Below are 10,957 nucleotides of genomic sequence, written 5' to 3' on the forward strand. Positions count from 1 at the left end.
ACTATGAGGCATTGAGTGGTAATGGTCTCTCACGGTAGTCACAGTACACGGTCACTCTAAAGTATGGTGTAAAGTAACAAAGAGCAAGTTTGATGAGTCTCGTAATGTACACCTTTCGTCTGTACAAAGTAGTTTCTGTAGCTTATACATGGCATATGCTAGTATTTATCAGAGATTATTGAACTCTGACAAAAAGGTATATAAAAATCTCTGTCTTAATTTTTTCCATAGAATCGATAGCCGTTATTAGTTTTAAAATAAAGAAATTTTTGGTTATTTTTTTTTAAATAACTTTATAAACAATTGCAAATATGGGTAATTTTTTTAGTTACGTCATGGATGCAATAGTTATTTTACAGCTAATTCAGCTAGATTCGGCTTGCGTTTTAATTAGTTAGAGATTTTAAGAAAAAAGCATTCATGCAACTTTTTACTTTGTCATCATACACACAATATATTTATAATTGTATCAAAATTCTTATTACTATTGTCATATGTCAAGCTTATTTTAATCATATTGATAAATATATAAAAATAAGTATTATCAGTATATTGCTCTAGACATTTAGGTCATGATTTAAAAATTAATTGTGAAAAATATAATTTTTAAGCAATATAAGAATAGATTAGATTAGAAAGATATTCATTGTATAATGGAAAATGTATTTGAAAAAAATCCATTAAGAAAAATGTTCTACTTTTATTCAATGTTGACTCTATTAAATCTGTTATTTTGTTATTCACTTGAAAAATCCTTATACTAGCAAAGTCTAAGAGATACAAAACTAGGAGTATTAATAGTTATTGAAATTAGTAACTAATGATTTTATAAGCATTATATGAAGCGTGCTTATAAAGCAACAAATAAAATAGTACTTGAAAGTTCTTAAAATAAATTCAATTGATAAACCATCGTAACATATCATTTGCAAAAAAGTACACTATAAACATTTGAAAATAAAACAATTTGAAGAGTATACATACATATATATATATATATATATATATATATATATATATATATATATTCGAATCACTTTTCATTGGATATATATATATATATATATATATCCAATGAAAAGTGATTCGAATAAATATCTAAGGATTCAAATTAAAACAAAAGTTAAAGTAAAGTAGGATGTAAAATTTATCAATAAATATATTACAAAATCTTAATCTACAAATATTATTTACAGGAGTTATCGTAAGTAGAGCCAAAACATTTGAAGAAAGTACTGACAAGAATAATAATTGTAACAAGATTGTGAAATTAATGCAGTTTTGTGAGTTATACTTTCAAACTTATAAAATGTTCAAACGTATAAAAATATAAGATGATTCTTAGAAATATGTAAATTCCTAGATTGAGATATCATATATTATATCTCATATCCATATTTATCTCTATGTAAGTTGGTCAAGGTAATATACAAGCTTTTATATAATTTTTTATATTTAGCTTAGTTCAATATTGAGCTTATTTACCAGAAAATAGTTACATGTTATAAATCTTATAGCATGCCAAAATTTGCAAAGGTAAACTTATCTGTATGTAATAAGCTAGTATGTAGTATAGAAAATTAAGTATAACAAAAAAACTTAAAAAAAAAACTCAAAACTAAAAGTCTCATATTATTCACGATTTTCTCTTTGTTTTGACTATAAATTCTTAATAGTAACAAATCAGTTGGTTTAATGATATTGATGCTCTACATTTTATATGAATTTTTTTAAATCTCTGATGTTATTTTTGAAACTATTGTGATAAATTGCTATGCTTTTTATTTTATTATTTAATTTTTCAATATTTAAGATTAACGAAATCATCTTATAATTTATTGGATGAGCTTTTTTTTCTGATTTGTAAAAATGAATTTTCTCTGCCATATTTAATACAGTTGGCTGTACTATTTTGTATATACACACATAAGCTAAACAGGTGCTCTATTGTTTTGATTTTGATAAATTTTATTGCAAATTATTAAGTTTCACTAAAAGAAAAAATAAGAATAAAATGAGAAAAAAACGATTTATGACGAAATGAAATCTTAAATGATATTGTATTCCAAAATTGGCATTAAAAGTCAAGAATCAAAATTGGACTAAGTATATCACCAGCTCATACGTAAGACGATAATAATCCGCGGTCAATTTACCTGCATAAATAGCGCAAATGCATAAATAACGCGCGCAACTTTGTTTGAACAGCCGTTGGGGGCTGATGGAAGTCCGGTTCATAAGGAAGACGACACAAACGAGTCAGCGCTTTTTTTCCAACATGCGCTTTCACATGTGAGTTTCCTGGCACGGCGATAAGCTTTCCGCGACGTAATTGCCGTCAAGTGTCTCTTGAGGATTCATTAGAGTCGAGCCACTATGTACATATACAACAAGTTTGATGCCTCGATCGATATTGAATTTTACTTCATTTTTTTTTATTTGACTTATATTCTTCCCCTTGTTGTGCGGCTTGTATTCTGTATCAGTTGACTAATTTTTAATTTTGAGATCAAAATGTTAATAACAATATTATGTATAAATGTGTTAATAGGATAATGAATAATTCCACAGGCCTGCAAAATAGAGAGTCGTCACTGTTCTTTTACAACTTACGGTCATTTCCGAAGTAATTTTTGGCGTAGAATTAGAATCCGTCGTCAGAATTGCTTCATCACGTCAGGTTTTTGAGTAATCGTCCCCTAAAGGTCGAAAAAACACGTTTTTTGGCCATATTCAAGGCTTGATTACATCGTGAGTTTATATTCTTTTCAAAAACGGTTGACGGCATCTTAAAGAAGCACTCTTACCCTTCAAAACCCATTTTTCAAATTTAAGATATCATTTTTTTTCATCAAGATATCATCAATGGAAATTTGCCATTTTTGAGGTTTCACCATGAGCTTAAAAGTTCGGCCAATTTTCCTGGAAGAATACGATATATTTCTTAGTTTTTTTTTTATAATGATTCTAGAATCATTATAAAAAAAAACTGATTCTAGAATCATTAAAGCTTAAAAGTTCATCTTAAAAGTATCATTAAGCTTAAAAGTTCGGCCAATTTTCCTGGAAGAATACGATATATTTCTTAGTTTTTTTTTTATAATGATTCTAGAATCATTATAAAAAAAAACTGATTCTAGAATCATTATAAAAAAAAACTAAGAAATATATCGTATTCTTCCAGGAAAATTGGCCGAACTTTTAAGCTCATGGTGAATCCTCAAAAATGGCAAACTTCAATTGATGATATCTTGATGAAAAAAAATGATATCTTAAATTTGAAAAATGGGTTTTGAAGGGTAAGAGTGCTTCTTTAAAATGCCGTCAACCGTTTTTGAAAAGAATATAAACTCACGATGTAATCAAGCCTTGAATATGGCCAAAAAACGTGTTTTTTCGACCTTTAGGGGACGATTACTCAAAAACCTGACGTGATGGAGAAATTCTGATGACGGATTCGAATGCTACGCCAAAAATTACTTCGGAAATGACCCTCAGTTGCAAAAGAACAAAACCTTGCAGGCCTGTGTTCTTATTCAACTAGGAATGACAATTTAAAGCTCATATGTAAATGTTTACGAATATATTTTAAACCTGCAACTTTCCAAATGTTAGGCACAAGGTTAAAAGCTTTTTTTCGTAGTTTAGTAATCCAAATACTTATGATTTAGAGATTTAGTCTGAAGTGGTTATATAAAAATTTCAAAGGTCGAATAAAAAAAAACATGATGAAGTAGGGTGCAATTTGCTTTTAATTCTTATATACCACACTATTTCAATGGATTATTTATATTTTGATCCTTCATTAAAAATTAGATTTAGTTAAATACATATTTCTCGTGTGCATTTAATACGGTATTGTTAATTACGACTGACTAACCAGATTACAAAACAAATCTTGATTCTTCAAACATAAACAATTTATCTACAAATTTTGGAATATTCCTTGTCTTTAACTTAAGGTACATTCAAACGAAGGGAGCGTAGTCAAAATTGATTTACCGCAATAATAAAAATCGGAGTAGTGTTGTTGTAACTAGAAGTCTTTGATTAGATGGCCATTGCTATATTAATATATTTCACATAGTTGAATCGAATTAGTAGTCATTCATTTTATTCGCGAAGCAAAACTTGGAATATAATTTATTTGCATGATTTTATTTGAAAATGTTGCATCTCTATCATGATAAAGTGTTTATCTAATTAATATTCAGTAATTTTTAGGTTATAAGATTCCATAATATAATAACTATGTCTTTTTAAATACCAATCGTAAGATATTATTTTACAAGGTAGATAATTGTTTCCGAGAGATTGATTAATATATAGGTGCAATATCAATTGCGTTTGGAGACAGCCATCTACGTCCGAAAATTTGGATTCAATGCATATTGATTATATACGAAATATTAAACACAAATAAAGTATTTTTAAATTGCAACCTCAATTAAAAGCAGACGATATGAAAAATTGTGTAAAGTCATAGAAACTGTTTTTGAAGTACACGATGAACTGCGAGTTTATCTACAAAAGTCAAGAAATAATTATTAAAAAATAGCGAACAACATTGTATAAAACTGTAAGGTCATTTTTGAAATCGGTATAGTGACATAAAAAATTGATTGTTCTTTCAACTTGTTTGTAATAAAACGGAAATATGCTGGAATCGATTATTACTACCACATTGCAACCTGCAGGTACTAATTCATTATATCAATTTTAATAACTTTTCTCTCTCGATAATAAACCAATTCAGCCAAGCCAGATAATTCCGTAACAACGTCGATTACTTTATCGGATGAAAACAACTTTCCATGTAAGCGTATTACAAGCCACGGATATACAAATCAAAATATCCCTCGCGCGTGTGCACGCAACCCGCAATGCGTTAATATCCGAAATCAAATCGATATTTCGGCCGAGAGAGAGAGAGAGAGAGAGAGAGAGAGAGAGAGAGCAATGAGGCGTGCAATTGGCTGGATAATCCAAAAGACACGCGCCAAAAAGTGGGAGAGTGAGCAGGTGATCGCAAGGCTTTCGCGAAGCTTAATTATATAGATAGTGTGCAAGCGTATATATGTAAGTTTACGTGACGGCCGTTTTTAATGAGCTTGGCAGTCTGTCAACGAGACTGTTACGAGCGGAAATGATTCCTTTTATTAGCAGATTTACTTATATTGGCATGAAAACATTTATTTACGAATGTCCATTTTTTGCTAATTGAATTCATATTCATCTAGCATCTTTCTATTTCGTTTTTGAACGGAATATTCTCTGACTTGTTGAATTAATTATAGGACTACGGTAAAAATCTGGTGGCAGGATAGGTCTTCGTGTGCAATAATATATGACGAAATAGAAACGTGATTAATCACATGCCTGTTCTAAGCCGCTGAATCCGAATATGCCACTCGATTTTTGATAAAATTGGTGCACATTTTTCGAAACACAAGCCAAAGCTTAAACTAATTATAAATAAATGGTTTTTCGATCTGAATATAATTTTTTAAAGAATATTTTGCCAATTCTAACAAGAAAAGTTTTTAATAACTTTTCAGCAAAATGTATATTTCAAAACTTACGTCTGATCAAAGATCGAAAATTGGATGCTTTTTACTAACTTTGAATATTAATAACTTCTAATCTAATTAATAATTCTCTTATGAAGTTCACGATATTATTATGTAAATATATTTCATTTTGTATCTTGCTTATTTCGACTGTTGTAGCATGTGTCTCATTTTTTCACATATGTCTAATTATTGACATTTTATTTAATAAAACATTCGACTTAGATTTTTTTCACTTTATGAAAATATGATAAGAACGCTTGATGAAATCCCATCAATGTACCAATAATCAATGAAAAAAAAAAAAAAACGAATTAAATCATATATAATAAGTCTCGCTTGCGCTTACAATCTGTCACACACCACCGTGCCGCATGGAGCACGTGTAACCATTAAGAAAATTAATAAAAGTCCGATAAGCGCGTGTCGCGCCGCGCGTTCATTCGTTTGATTGAAGCGTGAAGATTTTTTCCGCGATATTACTCGGTGCATTTCTAGATTAAAATGTAATTTTGCAGCTTTTTTCTCTCTCATTTCTTGCGCCTGCAGAGGCGCGGGGAGATGGATTTATTATTCATAAACGAGCGCTCTCTGGATAATTCATGTGCACATACGAAGAGTGTCGTAATGATTGTGCTTTGGCTGATTATCGGAATAAAGTACATTGCGCGACCTTATTATTCGGTCTTCATCGGGCATTAAGTAGTTTTTGTATAAGTGATGTATAAGCTGCTGCATTCACATATTTTCCGATTCCGCTCTCTCAACTTTCGTTTACTTTTGTCACGAAGTTTTCGTTCTTCGCGATGCCGGTATTAGTTTGAATAGATATATTTATCATTATAGATTTTATAATGATATGAATAATGAAATTAATTGAAGCTCATTTTCCTTCAATTTCAGTCTTTCAAAGTCAGGTTGCAAATGACTCGCTTGATGCATTGAAAAATTTTTTGGTTTCACCCTTTTGTTGATTCATTCGGAAATAGTTATTTATTTTTTCGGAAATAGTTAAATAGTTAATATTTAAACATAGTTTTGTTAATAAATACACAAATAAAATTATCATTATAAAACTATTGATTTTCATCGCAAAAAGTCGAAAAAGCGACGCAAGAAAATTTCGTATGAAAGGCTTTGATAATAGATTATTACAAAATAAATTCTTCGGCGATCTTAAAAGTTTTTAAGACTCAGTCGCATGCGTTATGTGAACGTAAAAAAAAACGATGCGTTTAATTAGTCGGTTTTATTACACTATTGGCACCAGCGTGAACTTATGATTAGAGGACCACGAAACCCTGACGAGGTGTATTGTAGAACCTAACTTTCCCTACTAGATGTAGCTCTATCCCAGACACTTATAGGGGCCGAGTGTAGCTAATCCTAAGACTAATATTGATCCAAATACTCACATGACCGATATAGCGTGCAATTAGAAAATTAATGAGATAGATTATTCGTTTTCGAGTTAAAGAACAGAAAAGAGGAAAGATATAATACTAATAAAAACTTACTTTCATAAATATAGTTGCTTGCTGATTCTTCTACAATAAAGCTTGGCATCGATTCTAAGAAATATCGAAAATTGAGGGAGTCAGTCTTCTCTGAAAATTTTATAACACAAAATTGGAATTTACTTCAACGAAAATCGAAGTATCAATGCGATGAGGGAGTTTCCTCCAAAATTACAAAATGTGAAATAAAAAAATAAAACAAAAATATGAAATTAAAATTATCTAGAACGAAAACCAAAATACAAATGTGAAAAAAACAAAATGTACCGTGCTGCTAAGTAACGATGTAGTAGTACTCCCAGACGTACGTAGGTCTTTTATTAATTTATAATCGACATCCCTCCTTTGGTTCTCCAAGTTACTCTACAGTCCAGAGTAACTATATCGTCATACTTGGCCTAAGGATTTCAACAAATCGATTCTTAATTTATCGGAAACGCGATCAGCTTTAAGATGTGTGAATAGGCACACATTGAAATTAAATTTTTTTCTTAAGAAATAGCTCAGCGTGTAGTATCTTCTTTGTAATATATTTAATGTATTACCAAAATAGCTAAAACTGTTATTATTGACGGTTTAGTATTAAAAATTACCTGTTTAGTACGATATCTAAAAATCAACTTACCAAATAACTTATTCGTTATAACATGTAATAAAGACAATCTGATAATCATGTTTCTTCATACAGATAGATTGACTATTCGTACATTATAACAAGCGAATATACTTTCATATATCAGAAAGAACCTATAACAACAAAAAGACCTAATACGTACCGATAAAAGTATTGATCGGAGATTCAACTTTCAAGATTATTGATCGTATTAATGTAAAATAACAAGGGTTCATTCGTCCTACGTGTACGGCAATTAGTGTCCCGTACGAAAATCGTAGTCTAAGGACAACAAAACTCACATCGACCTACTGTTGACTCATGCGATTCTGTGCTTTTACCACCTTAATGGATAATAAACAATTGATTGTTTTTTCTGTTAAGAATATACGACGAAGGTTTTACAAATATCTTTAAATAATACGTATATTGTTTTCATGGCAAATATAGTATTCGATTATTTAGTGAATATTCCCGCTTATGATTTTATAAAATTGATGTTTGTAGGTTTTCCAAGGATTTCAGTGATTAATGAAGATCAATATGTCAAAGCTACTTGTCATAGAAAATTCTTTCTGTAAAATCGTACTTTAAGAGGATGTCGTAGCCAATCATAGCCTATAAATATTGTAGATTCTATTAAAGAAATATCAGTTTCTACGGAGGATTATAAGTTTTACATTATTCTTTAAATTATAGTGCACGTAGGATGACACCAATAATTGAATAAAAGTGAATATAAAACGAGCATTATGATTTAAAAATTACACGATGTAGTGACCCTCCAATAAAGGCGTGTTGTAGATTTTATTATTATCACTCAATATTAGTTTTTGACGAAATTGTAGGACATCCCAGATAGTTCAAGATTTAAAGGATGCGGAATGACTGCGATTTTTTAAATAAACTGCAAATTATTGATGTATAATGGTTTGTCCCTAAGCATAAATTTGTTACAATATCCTACATCCTCTTAAGAAAATATTTGACTAATCTGTATAATTACGCATTTATTCTTTTTTTTTTCTTTTTTACAACGGGAAAAAAAGGTAATAACCCATTCAGGGGCATATTTGTCCGCAACATCTCTCCAGATGTGACAGTGATTATAAAAGTATTTGAGATTGCTGATTACAACTCTGAAATCAGGTTTTGTGGCAGAATGTAGTATAATTATGTGGTATCAAATCAGTGGTAAATCGAATGTAGTATATTTTTTTCCTTTTGAAAATTAAAAAATTGTCGTTAAAAAAATTTTACGAAAATTCTGAAAAATTATATATCACAAAACCACCTTTGATAATGCGATGAAAAAAGTTAGGATCTGTCTATGTTAGGTAACATTTATTATCCATGTTAAAAATTAATTAAATGATTAAAGGTTTATCGTTTGTCTAAATTTAATTAAATATAAAATATATCGAAAATATAGAAAAAATAAAAATAAGAAAGATGGTATAGATTTATCCTTCAAAGAGTTGAACAATGTGATTAGACTTTGAAGGTTAAACCTTTGGGTGATTTATTTATATATGTTTTAGCAATTTGATTATTTTTAAGAAATTCTTTAAAGAAGCCAACTGGTGTTAATAAACATTATTAGTTTTTTACTGCGGTGTAAAAGTCGTTATCATTATGAACATTTTTCCATCTTAAACTACACAATAAGTGCATTCATTTTCTTTTTCTTAAGTCTTAATATCTATTTAAGGGCCATAAAAAGTCCTATTAACATCTTATTAAATAAAAACATTTAGTTTACCACACTTTTTTGAAAATTGAATGAAAATCATTTTTGAAGAGCTCATTTTCTTTGTTTCAATTAAGTGAAGGATTTTTCGAGATAGTCAATTTTATTACTTTTATGAGAACTTATTCAAATTTATCCAAAAAGAATAATTATATATATCTAATATTAATATATCCAAATTATTAATATATTCAAAAAGAATATTTGAAAAAAATTGTTAATAAATAATTAAAAAGTAATTTTTTTAAGTTCATTGTTGAAAAATAATAATTTTTACGCGATATTTTTACATATATTATTACATTTTTTAATAATTGTTATAACATAATACTTTGTATTATAGTACATAATAATTTTTATTATTTGTTATAACATACTTTTCAATATCATCAACAATTATTATGACCATAGTAGAAATTAATAATAGTTTAATAAATTTTATAATGACTAGAGTATATTTTACGATTACTATGTTTTGTAGTAAATTTTACTGCAACTATAGCACATTTTATTATAGCGATTCTGTCAGTATAGGTATATATAAAATTGAAACGAAGTATAAAAATAAAACTACAATGGATCCCGGGGAACATATATTTATTATAATAATGAAGATACACTCAATTCCGTAGTGTTCGGAACAACTAATAGATTATACCATGCTAATCTGTCAACGTCGAATCAAAATAGACGAAGAGCGAAATTTAGCCCGGCAGTAGCATTAGCGTACCCGGGAATTATTAAACGCATATAAGCCAGACAGGTCTCGTGCCTCTCCCATACTTTATTTGATCTAATATATAACATATCAAATGTGTATTAATTAGAGTCTTAAAAAGCCATCGCGAAGCTTTTAATATGAGATTATCTGCTGAATAGGCGCGTGCTGCTGTTCAAGAATGCTCTCCACCTTGCGCTCGCGCTGCTGCAACAGTTGGGCTGCGGACGAACGCGGACGGATACCCGAGGCGTGCGCACACATACGTACGCTTAATGTATTTTATTAAAACAACGAAAAAAAAAAGCCAGCTATAGTTGGTCTTCACTTTTTTTCACGAGATTGCCTCTCCTCCGATTACGGCTTTATTATAAGTACATACACACATCGATTGATGATGGCATGCTGCTGCTACGCGAACGTTATATACTTTTGATTTTTTTTGTGCGGATTGATTTTTCATAGGTTGTTATTTTGGATATTGTGTAGTTGGAAAACGATTCTTTGATGGGAGGGTTGTTAGAGAAATCGGCGTGCAAGTGATTTCGATTGATTATTTGGGGTAAAGATTTAACTGATTATATACCTTGTTGAATCATTCAAGAAGAAAATGTGAGTTTTTATTATAAATATGTTATATTTTGAATTCAGTATAAATTTTGATTACTTGTACCAGTGTTATGAGTCTTTATAAAAGAGATACAGAAATTTAATTGCTACTCATATAAACTGGAACGTAGCACTTTGGTATAGATAACGAACAAAAGTGTTGCTATACAAGTGTATTTG

Source organism: Phymastichus coffea, unplaced genomic scaffold (assembly GCF_024137745.1).
Source record: "Phymastichus coffea isolate CEN01 unplaced genomic scaffold, Cenicafe_Pcof_1.1 PCOF00052, whole genome shotgun sequence".
Classification (NCBI taxonomy): domain Eukaryota; kingdom Metazoa; phylum Arthropoda; class Insecta; order Hymenoptera; family Eulophidae; genus Phymastichus; species Phymastichus coffea.